We start from the raw sequence: 15,435 nt of genomic DNA on the forward strand, positions 1-15,435 counted from the left end.
GAGTGAAGGATGAAGAGATTTCTTTTTAATTTGAATATCCTACATATACATGCTGCCCCCAAATGTACAGAATTCACTCAGAAGTGGGTATTTCCTACCATAACACTGGCATTTGCATCACTCCTCATATACACATCACTGAATAAAGACACATAACACTTAGTAATGGCAAAGCATGTGCCGCAGCTTTATTAAACTTATCCATCAATGAATTCATATAAACATAACATTTTCATACATAAATAATTCAGTGTAGCTTAACAACCATAAACCTTGGAGCTATTCGGTGTCGAACTAGCTCAATTCACAAAACTCAAACCCCTTGATGCTAATCGGAGTCGAATTAGCTCATCTCACCAAATTCATCACATTCCAGCAAACCCCACTTCCCCCTGCAAGACTCACAGTAGTGCAGAATCATGCTGGCCACCCATGGTGGTTCCGCACATGAGCAGAATAAGCACATAAAATACATAACTTCATAAGCCACACTGTCCACAATTCACCCCCATAACACATTTCCGCAAAAGCTGCGACCAACCCAACCACCACCCACCAAAACCAAACAACCCAAAAAACTGGGAGGGCGGCAAGGGAACAAATTTAACCCTGCCTACCTACTGAAGAATATCCAGAAGGTGTCTCCTAATATCACCCACTGGGAAATGCAGTTGAAAATTGTTTTGAGACTTTATATTTCACCAGAACGAGCAGCCCGGATGGGGATAACTACATCTCATTCTTGTCCGAAATGTGCACTGGCTCATGCTTCATTGGGACATATGTTTTGGACCTGCCCCAAAATTCAACAGTTTTGGAGATATTTTGGTCATTATACTACGATGCTTTGGAGAAGGCGATGGCTTCCGCAACCGAGAGCACTATTCGGATATTATAATATAGCCACTCCTAAACCTATACTGGTCGCCGTACCTCAAGAAAGACATGGCGGTACTTGAGGGAGTACAAAGAAGAGCAACCAAACTGATAAAGGGAATGGAAAATCTCCCATATTCTGACAGATTGAAGCAGTTGGGACTTTTCTCCCTGGAAAAGCGAAGACTTAGAGGAGACATGATAGAAACCTTCAAGATCCTGAAGGGCATAGAAAAAGTAGACAGGGACAGATTTTTTAAATTAAGGGGCACCACAAGTACAAGGGGGCACTTGGAGAAATTGAAAGGGGACAGGTTTAGAACAAACGCTAGGAAGTTCTTTTTCACTCAGAGGGTAGTGGACACATGGAACGCGCTTCCAGAGGCTGTTGTAGACAAGAAAACATTAAATGGTTTCAAAGAAGGTTTGGATAGATTCCTAGAAGAAAAAGGGATTGGGGGGTATAGATAGGTATAGACCATTGCTCAGACAATGGGCCTGATGGGCCGCCGCGGGAGCGGACCGCTGAGCAGGATGGACCTATGGTCTGCCTCAGCGGAGGCAACTTCTTATGTTCTTATGTAAAGGAATGACAGCTTTTATCACTAGAGTGCTTTTGATGGGAAAGAAAGCAATTCTTACTAACTGGTTATCCCGAGATCCTCCTTCTAATGCTCAATGGAGAGCCTTGATGATAACTCATGCTACGCTGGAGTGAAGATCGGTGGGAGACTTTGAATATGGGCCGGGTCGTGGATTTCGTCAGACCTGGGAATATTTCTGGCAGGATCTCACACCATATGCTCGAAGTAGACTCTTGAATCAATAGATTTACTTTTCACTCTCAATTTTTCTGTGGCATTGGACTCTTGGGGTGGGGAGGGAGGGGAAGGGAGGGAGGGGGAGTGTATTCAATATTATTTCCTGACTATGCTATTTGTTTTATTTGTTATTTGTTGAAATAAAAACATTTGAACATAATCCTGCCTACCCACCTCTTATCACACTCCTACCCTTCCCAAAATGATTTAACCGCCAAAATCACCTTTAATCCCCACAATTCCTCCACCAATCACCCTTCACCCTTCCTAACAACCAATCCTCCCATCCTAGCACCCCAACCACCAATCCCTGCCAACCTCCAGCTCCCACTATCAATCCTCACATTCTAACCCCCCCTCCACCCCCAGCCTACTGTAACTATTGTATAAGAGTTCGCTCAGCCACTGTTATCAGCTTACAGCTAAACTGTAAGCTCCCTCACTATGCCACTCAGTTGGTAAGGCTGTGCATGTGCTGAAATGATGTGGCCCACTTTTCAAGGTAACATATAGAAATAAAACAAAAAAACAAAGGCAAAAAGGTAACAATGCATTTTATGATGCAAATGGTGACAAATATCAGTCTATATGAAGGCATTTCAGTGATAGTTCACAGGAAGAGGGAGAGGTTGGTGGGTGGGTTTGTGGATAGGAGAGGTGGCAAGGAAGTTTTAAATTTCTTTGCAGTATGAAATAAAGCCCAGATCTTTGTTAAGTCCTTTCTGGTAGGAATCAAAATATTTAATCATTTTAATTTCAAAGATGTTATATTCTTGGATTGAATGGGAAACACTGATTCCTACATAAAATGTTTTTTGGGATAAAGAGTGAACAGTTTGTGAAACTATATTTTGCTTTTGTGAACTCACCAAATTTTAGTGTAAGAGACTTATCAGTGAAGGATAAATATATACCCTAAAAGAGTAAGATAGAATCAATTTTTCAAAAAGTACAGAAACCAGGGGAAATTAAATTAAATGGGAATATTTTGAAAACAAATGGCCTCTTTTACAAAGCCGCACTAGCGGCTGCACTGCGCTAACGGCTCCAAAGCCCATAGAGATTTAAATGGCTTTGGGGCTGTTGCCGCATGGCTTTGTAAAAGAGGCCGAAAGACTAGGGGGACAGTCGATGAAGTTATAGGGAGATACTTTTAAAACCAGTAAGAGGAAATAGATTTTTTATTCAAAGAATAGTTATGCTCAGGATCTCATTGACAGAGGATATGGTAACAGTGGTTAGCATAGCTGGGTTTTAAAAGGGTTTGGACAAGTTCCTGGAGGAAAAGTTCATAGTTGAGATGGATGTTTGAGGAAACCCACTGCTTGCCATGGGATCAGTAGAATGGAATGTTGCTTCTATTTGGGTTTCTCACACACTATCCCAAACTGCTTTAACAAGTCAAAAGAAAAAGGGGGACAGGTGAGTAGATAAATTACTATCACTCCCTAGAGTTGCAATGAACTTCAAAACAAATTGTTGGAAACCCCACCCCTCCCTGCTTATCAGAGTTGCTTAGGAAACCTGGACTTCTATAATACACAGTTATTCCAGGTCCTGATCTTATGATGTAAGCCTTTAATCAAGTGACTCTTTTCCTATTTACTTTCCGTTGTTAGAAGTCACCACCAACTTGTAAATTCAGAGAACCCAGAAAATTCAAAAATAGTCTAAACAATATATGCCCTTTTCAACACCAAACATTGGTACATGATTTAAGGCAACTTGTGTCAGGGGATTCTTGCTGCTGATACCCTAGAAAAAAACATAACATGATTAAATATCTAACCACCTACAGCAACATCTAACAAGAATAAAGTTAACGCAATCAAAACTCACTCTATTATACCTAGCTCAAAACAATTCAAGGATCAAGAAGGTTCCTTACTCAAGGAGAGTCTACAACCTGTGCTAATTAACAGCACCCACTTGTGTCTGATTAGAAACATAGAAGATGACGGCAGATAAGGGCCATAGCCCATCATGTCTGCATACTCTACTGACCCACCCTCTAGGATAGTAGACTTGGGGGTGGGTCAGTAGAGTGGGCAGACCTGATGGGCTATGGCCCTTATCTGCCGTCATCTTCTATGTTTCTATGCTTCTAATCAGATAACATGTTAAGTAACCAGGGTTTAATGGAAGAATATGTTAGAGAATTTGATCATATACTGTATATAATATTGAATATCTAGAAAACCACTTTAAAGCTGCTCCCAACCCCCCCCCCCAAAAAAAAAAAAACAACACACCATCAGAAACATGCATGATCACAAAACCCCCTTCATATACTCTGAATCTCCTAAAAAAAGAACTATAAACACCCTTACAACACTCAACTTACCTAACACTAGGAATGGCATGCACTTCTCTTTGTTTCCAAAATATTCCCTAAGCTGTAACTTATTGTATGAATAGTCATACTGATCTACCTGAACTTCCAACTTTATTAGAAACGGTTCAATGTAACTTCCTGGGTAACTGAACCAACCTCTTGTAATGTAATCAGACCTTGAACTTAATAGGTAGAGAGGGAACAAAGAACCTGTTTAACATACCATAACATACTTCTGACCTGGATTGGTCACCCAGTATGGTTGTTCTTATGTTGTATAACAGTGCTCTCAAACTGGCGGCCTGGGGACCATATGCGGCCTGCCAGGTACTATTTTAAGGCTCATGGTATCTCTATAATAAAACCCTAAGCCGCGCATGCGCACTTCCACTTGCGTGTTCCGTATGTCTGTGGCCTGAAGAAGTGCGCATGCGCAACTACAACTGCCCCACACTCGCGGCCCTGTGGGGCAGTGGCAGCAACTGAGTGTGGAGAGCAGTCCCGCTCCGCCCGTTGACCTTCCACAAACCTCCCGGCTCCAGCGGCATAGGCAGCACTATAAACACGCTGCTTCGCGCCCTTCTACTGCCGATTTCCTCTGCCGCGTCTCTGATGACATCATCGGGAGACAGACGCGGGAGAGGAAATCGGCAGTAGGCCGCGAAGCAGCGTGTTTAAAGTGCTGCCTATGCGGCTGGAGCCCGGAGGTTTGTCAGGAGCAGGCTAGATCAGCAGAACAACGGCAGTAAAAGAAGGGGGAGGGGCTGAACGGAGCAGGCCAGATCGCGGTAAGAGAAGGGAAAGGGGGGTGGGGGGAAATGCTGCTACTGTTATACAGGGACTTGGAGGGGAAGGGAAATACTGCTTCTGCACAGGAAAGAGGGGGGGAATAGGAGGGAAATGCTGTTGCTGCTGCATAGAGAAGTGGGATGGAAATGCTGCTGCACAGGGAAATGGGGAAAAATGACAGACAGACAGCGGGAGGGAGGGAGGGAGACAGAAAGAAAGAAAGACAGGGGCAGGGAGAGGGACAGAAAGACAGACAGAGAAAGGGGGCCAGGGAGAGAGAGAGAGTCAGCGGGAGGGAGACAGACATATATTCTAGCTCCCGTTAATGTAACGGGCTTAATGACTAGATAAAAAAACCCTAAGCGGCGCATGCGCACTCCTACCTGCGTGTTCCGTATGTCCATGGCCGGAAGGAGTGCGCATGCGTGCCTACAACTGCCCCACACTCGCGAAGGGAGAAGATACATAAACAAAGAAAGACTGACAGACAGCCAGGGAGAGAGACAGTAAGACAGGGGGCCAGGGAAGAGACAGAGACACACAGGGGGACAGAGACACAAAGAAAGGGGGGCAGGGAGAGAGATAAAAAACATAAAGTAAGAAAGAAAGAAATTAACGCCTCAGCGACCCATTGTGCTAAAAGTCTACACATCTATTCTAGCACCCGTTAATGTAACGGGCTTAAATACTAGTGTTTTTCATAATCACAAAAGCAAAATAAAACAGTTTCTTGATTGTATGTTTCTTTAGCTATAAATTACAATATTATTATTAAGACTTAGCCAAAAAGAAAGTTTTATAAACTATAAAGAGTTTTACCTCATGCAATATTGTCATTTCTTTAATAAGACATTAACTATATTTTTATGAGGCCCATTTAAGTACCTACAAATCCAAAATGTAACCCTACAAAGGGTTTGAGTTTGAGACCATCAAACACTTGTTCATTGCTAACTGATTAGCTCAAAATCTAAATGCCTTGCTTTAGTGGGGAAATTAGTTCATGGCCATTATCAAAAACAAAAAAAAGCTACATGTTCCTGGCAGCATTAAAAGTGGCTTCAGCACACCAGGAAGACCTGTATCAGGGCTATTGGAGGTTTCTTTCTCACACTGCATGGAAAAATAGACCATAGTTTTGTTTGTGTTTTTTGTATTCCGATATTTTATTTAAGAAATAAATGTGCATAAATATCTGCATTTTTGCAACTATTTCAGGTATACTGTTATGAAATATGATCTTAATGTCATTACAGATATTATCCACAAAATGCCTATAACTTCTTGGCCTTTGTTTTTGCGGTGGAGGAAATTAACAACAGCTCAGAGCTCTTACCCAACATCACACTGGGGCTCCATATTAAAGATGCTTTCAGATATACAAGGAGACTAGTTGAATTAACCTTGAAAATTTTGGCAGGACAGAGCACAATAGCAAATTTCAAGTGTAATTCATCTCGCACAGTGGCTGCCATAATTGAAGGCTTTACAGAGGAGGAAACATATGGATTCTACAACATGTTCCAGATATATCATTACCCACAGGTCAGAGAGATTCTTAATCTTACTTTACATTCTACCCATTACCCTATTTAGTCCAACCTTTGTGGCATGGCCATACCTTAGGGCAGGAGTAGGGAACCTTTTTGGCTGAGAGAGCCATAAACGCCACATATTTTGAAATGTAATTCCGTGAGAGCCATACAATATGTTTAAAGTTTAAACATATTGTATGGCTCTCACGGAATTACATTTTAAACCTCAATACAATTAAATGTGTTCATTTTAGGTAAGACCAACACTTTTAAAGTACAATAAATCTCTGAATTCTTTTTAATAACGTTGTTATGCTGTTCCTAACCAATGATGAATAAAGTACTTCTTACTATTAATGCGACTTCTAGTGTTGTATGGTTTTGCTAATGGCTTTGTAGTCTGGTTGATACGTGGTGAGGTTAAGTTTCATGCAGACGTTGAGACTTCCATCTGTTAAACGTGATCGTACGTTGGTCTTAAAGTTCCTTAGATATGAGAAAGACTGCTCACATGCATACGTAGAGCCAAACATTGTCATTACAGCAATACTCACACGCTGCAGTGTGTGGTATGTGACGGGATGCGCGTTCCAAGTTTTGACAATCAGCTGGTCCGCCGGTTGAAGTTTTTTCATTTCTCCCCACTTGTGTTTGCTCACCAACTCTGCTTGCTGTCGTGCAAGTCTTTCCAAATCTTCATTCAGTGATTTGAACTTATTCACCCACATGTCTGAGGCCTTCAGGTCAGCAGCTTGTAGCTCAAAATCTCTGATGGAGACACCGGGGATGTAACTCAGGTCGGCGCTGTCCACTGCACACTCGTGTGGATGGGTGATGAACTTAAAAAGACGAGTGTGCTCACAAAATTCTCCAAAGCGTGCTTTGAATGACTGCAGGAGATTAGATGTGAAGCCCATGACTGCAGGAGATTAGATGTGAAGCCCGCTAGCTGCTGAAGATCAAGATGTTCAACAGGGTTACTTGCTGTGCTTGCATCTTTAAACTCCCCCAGTTTTTAAAAGTGTAGTAAACGACCTGTTTCAATGTCGGCGATGAAGAGTTCTACCTTGTTTTCAAATTCAAACACTGCTTGTTGAAGGAATAAGACTGTATTTTCAACGCCTTGCATTTTCACATTGAGCTGGTTCAGATGTTCAGTGATGTCCACGAGATAGTAGAACTTCAAGAGCCACTCAGGATGCTCGACGTTTTCATTTCAAGAAAAGTCCGGATTTCGCTCAGAGAAGCCGCGAAATGGCTGAGCATCTTCCCTCTTGACAACCAATGCACATTGCTGTGCAGAAGCAGACCAGGATAATTATTCCCCACTTCTTCCAGCAGTGTATTAAACTGGTGATCATTTAAAGCTCGGGCAACAATAAAGTTGACCACCTGAATGACCAGCGACATCACCTCACCAAGCTGCTCACCACACATCTGAGCACAAAGCGCCTCCTGATGTAGAATGCAATGAAAACCTTAGGATGGTCTCTTTACATGTTCACAAAGAAACGCTACAAATCCTCTGGTTTTCCCCACCATGCACGGAGCACCATCAGTACACACTGTCACAAACCCGAGCCCAGTACCGGCCTTGTGCCAGTGAAGAACCTCAAAAGGTACCCTGTGAAACTAGTCAGGGCTAATCACTTTGTGTCTGTAAGACAGGAATTGGAGCAGGAAGTGCAGGCTGTGTTTGAACAGGACTTAGACCATAGCCTGGTGAAAACAGACAGGGCCCCTTTAAATCCTCCATTTTGTAAAGGGCTGGCTAAACAGGGCAGGAGGCCCCGTGGACAAGGCATTGTTTGGAATGCTGTGAAAACCCTGAAGGTTGGGTGTCGGTTTGCCTGACATCCAGGTAGTGTGTTTGGGGTTATATTTTTGTTTGTGCTTTGCTGTGTCAAGGAGTTAAACTGATAAAGCTCATGACCTTCCGCTCCTTAATGCTTGAAGGGAAGAGAGAAGCACTGCAACCTGGTACAGTTCAGAGTTTATGTTGGAGCTAAAGACATTTATACTTTGGGCTGTTCTCACTACCTGGGACATTAGTAAAACACTGGAGCATGAACCAGACCAGGCTGGTAAGTGTCGTATTATCTTAGGGCACATTATAGTAACTTTTGGATTTTTGTTTCCTTGCATTTTTTTTTGCTTTTCCCCATCTGGGTTTTCAATAAACATGATTTATTTCTTTTGGATACTTACGTGAACCGTGCCATTCTGATTTTTGATATACAGAGTGAGATACTCACAACAGGGCTTCCTCCTTCTTGAGGAGGCATGCCAGGGCGATATTGTAAGCATGTGCTAAGCACAAGGGCCGGCCACGCTACTTGTGGTGTCAGAAGTGGGATATAGCACCCCCTGTTGGTGGAAAATTTGTTTTGGGGAGAAAAAAATAAAAAGCTATCTGGTGTTTTTTGTTGGTTTGTTTTGCTGTTGGTTGGTTGGTTTTTTTGTTGTTTGTATGACAGCCTCCTAGCGACACAGGCAGCGAAACTGGACCCCTCTATCTCCAACCTGTTGACAGCAACAATTGACTTTAAATCATTTCGAAAAAAAATCAAAACTCTGCTATTCAAAAAATATATCTAGTCCTCTTATCCCTCCCTCTCTTCTCCCCCCCTTCTTGCAATTCTCCCGTCGACCTCCCTCCCCTCTTGTAACTCCTCAATGACTCAATCCTGTAACCTGCCCCCTCAACTGCAATTTCCCTAAAGGTATTCCTCATTTTTCTACCTATCCTCTTTTACTCTAAAGCCTCTCCTTTGTATCCAACCTCTAATTTGTAACTTCCTGGTAATGTCCAGTTATCTTCAAATGTAATCTGCTTAGAACTGCAAGGTACAGGCAGAATAGAAGTCACTAATGTAATGTAATGTAATGTAATCATTGGATTTTTGTTGGAGCTGTCCCTTTTTGGTACTGTGGAGCTTGCACTGGTGGACCAGTGACTTACAGACACCGGAAGACAAGTCACAGGAGGACTGGAAATCAGCAAGCTGGGACATTGAAAAGTCAGTGTTCCAGTCTTTGGAGAGCAGTTCCAGTTTGGAGAGGCTCGGAGTTGGACGCAGGACCCATCCCCAGCGGTATCCGGACCAGAGTCTGAGTGTTCCCGAGTACCTGAGTGATACAAGGCGCAGACTCATCAGTACCGTGGGTAAGAGTACCTAATTCAATGGGCTGTTGAGGATAGAAAGTATCACTCGGGGAGGCTGGTTGGCTACGCTGTTGGAGGAGGGTCAGGAGAAAGTTAAGAGGAGCCACACTTGGTTTTTAAAATTTGATTCCATTTCAGGTGTCGGAGATGGAGCAGCAGCAGGTGTTGCCCCTGATCGCTGTAGAATGCCAGAAGCAGATCCAGGAGATGCAGGAGGTCTTCAGGACAAGCCAGGACCGCTGGAACCAGGTGCAGGACCGTACGATGATGCAGCACCAGGAACTCATGGCGGCTATGGGGGAGCAATCAAGACTGTTTTGCAATTTCTTCAAGCCCCTCAACAACCGATCCTGGGTGCCCCACTACCAAACTCGGTGCCCCAACAACTGGTAGGAGCCAATCCTTTGGCTTGGATGCACTTAAACAAAATTACGCCAGATGACGCACCCGATGATTTTTTGTCAGCCTTTGAAAGGACTGTAATGCCGCTGGTTGGCCGCAGGAACAGTGGGCAGCACGATTGCTACCTATTTAGTGGGTGAGACTTTAGCTGCCTTCCAAACCTTGAACCCTGATTTGGCCAGCAATTATCAAAATGTCAAGGTGCACATTTTAGATTATTTAGGCTTCACCCACGAACATTATAGGCAAAAGTTTAGATCTGCTATAATGAGGGAGCATGAGAGACCCAAGGCCCTTGTCCAACGCCTAACTAAGATGGCTGAGCGTTGGTTACAACCTTGCCTAGCTGACCCTAGGGCACTCTTTGCAGAGATTATTAAAGAACAGTGCCTTGAATCAATGCACAAGGAGCTCAGAAGCTGGGTGCAAAAGCAGGGGTGTAAAAGCCTAATACAGGTCTTGGAGGTAGCAAAGGCCTATTTAGATGCCAGGGGTTCTGCCAAGGAAGTGAGGGTAGTTCCTCCTTCCCGTAGTGAGACAGGAAAGGAATTTGCATCAGGCAACAGGCACACTATGTCCCAAAAGCCAAAATGAAAACTAATGAACCCAGGGGTTCCACATGTAGAGAAGGACCCAAGTGTTTCCGCTGTGGTAAAATGGGTCATATACAACGGAACTGTCAGGTTAAAAAGGATCTAGTGGCTTTGAGGGTGACAGACATACCGGAGAGGACGGGATCCTACCTTACTCAGGTGTCAGTAGGGGGGCAGCTGTCCGTGGCTCTGGTGGATACTGGCACTGACCAATCCATGGTGGCAGCTCGACACTGGAAAAAGATCTTTCCTGATGATCAAACGGGAGCCGGGTCGATTGCCATCCGATGTATTCATGGAGATAGTGTCCAGTATCCTCTCAAGAGTGCCACTATCTTACATAAAGATAGGGTTTATCAATTAAAATTGGCAGTAGTGCCGGAAGCCCCATTTGATCTTATATTAGGCAGGGACTGGGGGGGGGGGGGTTTAGGAGAATAACTGGGGAATAAGCAAGGATGTGTAAACACTCGTTCACAAAAGGCCTCAACCTCGGTGGAAGGGGAACAATTAGGAGAAGTATTTCCCTTCCAAGAGGGCATGCTTCATAGGTACTCCCAGAGACACGAGGTCTCTTATAAAGTAGGGAAAAAGAAGCAGAAACACCAGTGAAGGCAGACTCTGGGTCGTGTATTATCGAGCCAGGAAATCTCCACCCTCCTGAAGGAAATTATGACGATGTTCCCCACCTTTGCTGCTGAACAGAAAGCAGATCACTTTCTGTTAGAGGCCTGGCAACAGGTTGCTGAGCCTAGACGGGGTAGACAGGCCTTCAAGATAAAGGGGGGGCTACTCATCCACCAGGAGGTAGAGGATACAGGAACCTCGGAAGAACAGTTGGTGGTCCCAAGAGGGTTTAGGAAGGTCGTTCTTCAGACTGCTCATGACCATCCCTTATCGGGGCATAAGGGGGGCGGAGGCCTCATTGAAGCAAGTTAGGCGTAGATTGTTAGGAGTAGAAGTAGGTTATAGGGACAGGATTAGAGGATTAGAGTTAAGTTACAAAATTAGTTTGGGACCACTGTTCAGGCAATAGGCCTGATGGGCCGCCACGGGAGTGGACCACTGGGCAGGATGGACCTCTGGTCTGTCTCAGTGGAGGCACCTTCTTATATTTTAGCCAGGGGTTCGGTAGGATGTACTAGACTATTATACAGCTTGCCCCACATGTCAAAAATTGTCCTTGGTGAAACCCTTTCAAGCGCCTCTGATTCCTATCCCGAGGGTAGCTGACCCCTGTAGTAGACTGGCTATGGACATCGTGGGACCCTTGGAAAAACCCCCACAGGGATACAGTTTTATTCTAGTGGTGATGGATGTGGCCACTAGATTTCCATGGGCCTTTCCTTTAAGGAAGACGTCATCTGCTGCCATTATGAAAGAGCTTACAGGTTTATTCAGTATGATAGGGTTACCTCGGGAAGTGCTCACGGACCAAGGCAGTAATTTCATGTCATGACTATTGGTGAGGGTTTGGAATTAGGCCCATTCGGACCTCAGCATATCATCCTCAGGCTAACGGACTGGTCGAAAGCTTTAACCAGACCTTAAAACAAATGTTGAAGAAAGGGTTAGATGGGGAACTGAAAGATTGGAACCTCTGGGTGCCCTTGTACTCCTAGCCTGTAGAGAAAGTCCAGGACTCACTAGGGGTAAGCCCATTCGAAATGTTATTTGGGAGGAACCCTAGGGGTATTTTGGATGTGTTAAAGGAAGGGTGTAGTCCCTCAGAGGAAGCTGACACCAACCTAATATCATACCTGACGCAGTTGAAGCACCGACTAACGCAGGTGGCTCAAATTGGCAAAAATAATTTAGAATGGAGCCAGAGAAGACAAAGATTTATTATGATCAGAAATCTCGGGAAAGACATCTGCAAGTGGGAGATAGGATGCTAATTTTGGTGCCCACTGACCCCCATAAGTTCCTGGCACAGTGGAAGGGCCCGGCCACTGTGGTGAAAAGATTGAATGAGGTGGACTATCAGGTTAGAGATGAGAAGGGACGGGAGTAAACATATCACATCAACCTGCTCAAGCCCTGGAAGGACAGGGAAACTTTAGCACCGATAGCACAACAAATCCAAGAGGAAGATTTTGAGCCCCAGGTGGAAGATCTCACTCAGGAAGAAGGGGTCAATATAGGTACGGAACTCTGATGCCCAGGTGCAACCAGGTGCATTGGTTAAGAACATTGAGGATGTGTTCTCTGTGACCCCAGGGCGCACTGAGGTGGTAGCCCACGATATCATTACCACACCGGGTAGGATAGTGTGCGTTAAACCATAAAGGTTATCAGAAGAAATAAAGAAGCTAGTATAAGACCTAGTGGATGAAATGTTGGCCCTGGGAGTAATTGAGCCCTCACTTAGCTCATGGTGCAGTCCTATAGTAATTGTACCCAAGGCAGATGGGTCCCCTAGATTCTGTATAGACTTCCATCAACTTAATGGTCTCTGAATTCGACGCTTTCCCTATGCCATGGGTAGATGAACTATTAGACTGTCTAGGACAGACCCAGTACTTATCCACATTGGATTTAACGAAAGGGTACTGGCAGATATCCTTAATGCCAGCTGTTAGACCCAAAACAGCCTTCAGTACCCCTGCTGGCCTGTTCCAATTTAGGCGCATGCCTTTTCGCCTTCATGGCGCTGCTGCAACGTGTCAAAGGCTAGTCAATGAGATGCTATGGGACCACCATCCCTATGTGGAGGCATACCTGGACGATATTGTCATCCACTCGAGCAGTTGGACTCAGCACTTGTAACATGTTGTGGCATTCCTGAGGTCATTGAGGGAGACTGGCTTAATGGTAAATCCCAAGAAATGTGTCCTGGGAGAGAGGGAGGTGAGGTACTTGGGCTATGTTGTAGGCCGGGGCCAGGTAAAACCTCTAGTGGACAAAATCCAGTGTATTAAGTCCTACCCCTTACTTGTCACAAAGAAGCAGCTAAGAGGGTTCTTAGGGCTTATAGGATATTATAGGAGGTTTATTCCCCAGTTTGCTACCAGACCGGCTCCGCTTACGAATACGTTAAAGAAGGATCAACCAGACACCTTAAACTGGGGAATGCTAGGGCAGGAAGCCTTAAAGGATCTGAAAGACTGTCTTTCTTCAGAACCAGTTTTAAGGGCTGTGGATTTCTCTAAAACTATGATCCTACAGACAGACACTTCCACAAGTGGATTAGGGGCTATCCTTAGTCAGGAGGTGCAAGGAATAGATCACCCAGTACTGTACCTCAGTCACAAACTCCATGACAATGAGAGAGGGTACGCCACAGTAGAACTGGAGTGCCTAGCTGCTAAGTGGGTGTTGCAGACCTTGTTTCACTATTTGGAGGGCGGATAATTCACATTGGTAATTGATCATGCAGCCCTCAAATGGTTGAACACCATGAGAAATAACAATGCTAGGCTTACCCAGAAGGAACACAAAAAACACCAGAAAGAATGTCATTGAGTAGTTAGGAAAGCAAAAAGAGAATACGAAGAGAAGCTGGCTGGGGAAGCGAGAAACTTCAAACCGTTCTTCAGGTACGTGAAAGGGAAGCAACCGGCGAGGGATGAAGTGGGACCGTTGGATGATGGAGACAGAAAGGGAGTGGTAAAGGAGGAAAAAGAGGTAGTGGACAGGTTAAACAAGTTCTTCTCGTCGGTCTTCACGAGCAAGGGCATATCTAATGTACCAGAACCCGAGGAGATCATAAGTGGGGATCAAGATGAAAAGCTGGAGCAAATAGAGGTAATCAAAATGTATATGAAACGTATTGTGAATGATATTTAGTAGCAGGGAATCATTCATACCACATTTATAAGAACTCTTGACATCACACCATCAATATGAAAAAGAATAAAACAACGGAGAAAAATAAACCTCAATTGTGAGAGGCCGGGACTACACAAGTGCCTGAACCTACTCACATCATCACTGATTTATGAAAAACTCCGTGTACATTTAAATAAATACAGTGGTGCCTCGCATAACGGACGCCTCGCACAGCGAACGCTGCGCACAACGAACTTTATGTCTTGATCCGTACAACGAACTTCGTTTCACACAACGAAGTCGCCCGAGCTGCATCCTTCCGCGCAGGCACTGCGCTTAACTGCCCTCTCTCCGCCTGGTTCCCTCTTGCCCCCCCGACTCCCCGACACGATCGGGGCAAAAAGGAGCCCAAGCCCTCTTGCCCCGCCGATTCCCCAACTCCCCACACAATATCGGGCCAGGAGGGAGCCCAAGTCCTCCTGGCCACGGCGACCCCCTAACCCCACCCTGCACTACATTACGGGCAGGAGGGATCCCAGGCCCTCCTGCCCTCGACGCAAACCCCCCCTCCCCCCAACGACCGCCCCCCCCAAGAACCTCCGACCGCCCCCCCAGCCGACCCGCGACCCCCCTGGCCGACCCCCACGACACCCCCAACCCCCTTCCCCGTACCTTTCTGTAGTTGGCCGGACAGACGGGAGCCAAACCCGCCTGTCCGGCAGGCAGCCAACGACGGAATGAGGCCGGATTGGCCCATCCGTCCCAAAGCTCCGCCTACTGGTGGGGCCTAAGGCGCCTGGGCCAATCAGAATAGGCCCGGGTGCCTTAGGTCCCTCCTGGGGGCGGGGCCTGAGGCACATGGGCCCAACCCGACCATGTGCCTCAGGCCCTGCCCCCAGGAGGGACCTAAGGCTCCCGGGCCTATTCTGATTGGCCCAGGCGCCTTAGGCCCCACCAGTAGGCGGAGCTTTGGGACGGATGGGCCAATCCGGCCTCATTCCGTCGATGGCTGCCTGCCGGACAGGCGGGTTTGGCTCCCGTCTGTCCGGCCAACTACAGAAAGGTACGGGGAAGGGGGTTGGGGGTGTCGTGGGGGTCGGCCAGGGGGGTCGCGGGTCGGCTGGGGGGGCGGTCGGAGGTTCTTGGG

The 15,435-nt window shown here is 45.7% G+C and overlaps 1 long non-coding RNA gene across 1 annotated transcript in view; it reads right to left on the reverse strand.

The window, feature by feature from the left end:
* Positions 1-212: 212 nt before the first annotated feature.
* Positions 213-15,435, reverse strand: part of LOC117346044 — a 31,517-nt gene continuing 16,294 nt past the window's right edge. The window contains exons 2-3 of the long non-coding RNA XR_004536542.1: positions 1,868-3,452; positions 213-617 (exon numbers count right to left, since the gene is read on the reverse strand). This is a non-coding gene — a long non-coding RNA (uncharacterized LOC117346044). The remainder of the gene's footprint in view (positions 618-1,867; positions 3,453-15,435) is intronic.

This window comes from Geotrypetes seraphini, chromosome 12, assembly GCF_902459505.1.
Source record: "Geotrypetes seraphini chromosome 12, aGeoSer1.1, whole genome shotgun sequence".
NCBI lineage: Eukaryota > Metazoa > Chordata > Amphibia > Gymnophiona > Dermophiidae > Geotrypetes > Geotrypetes seraphini.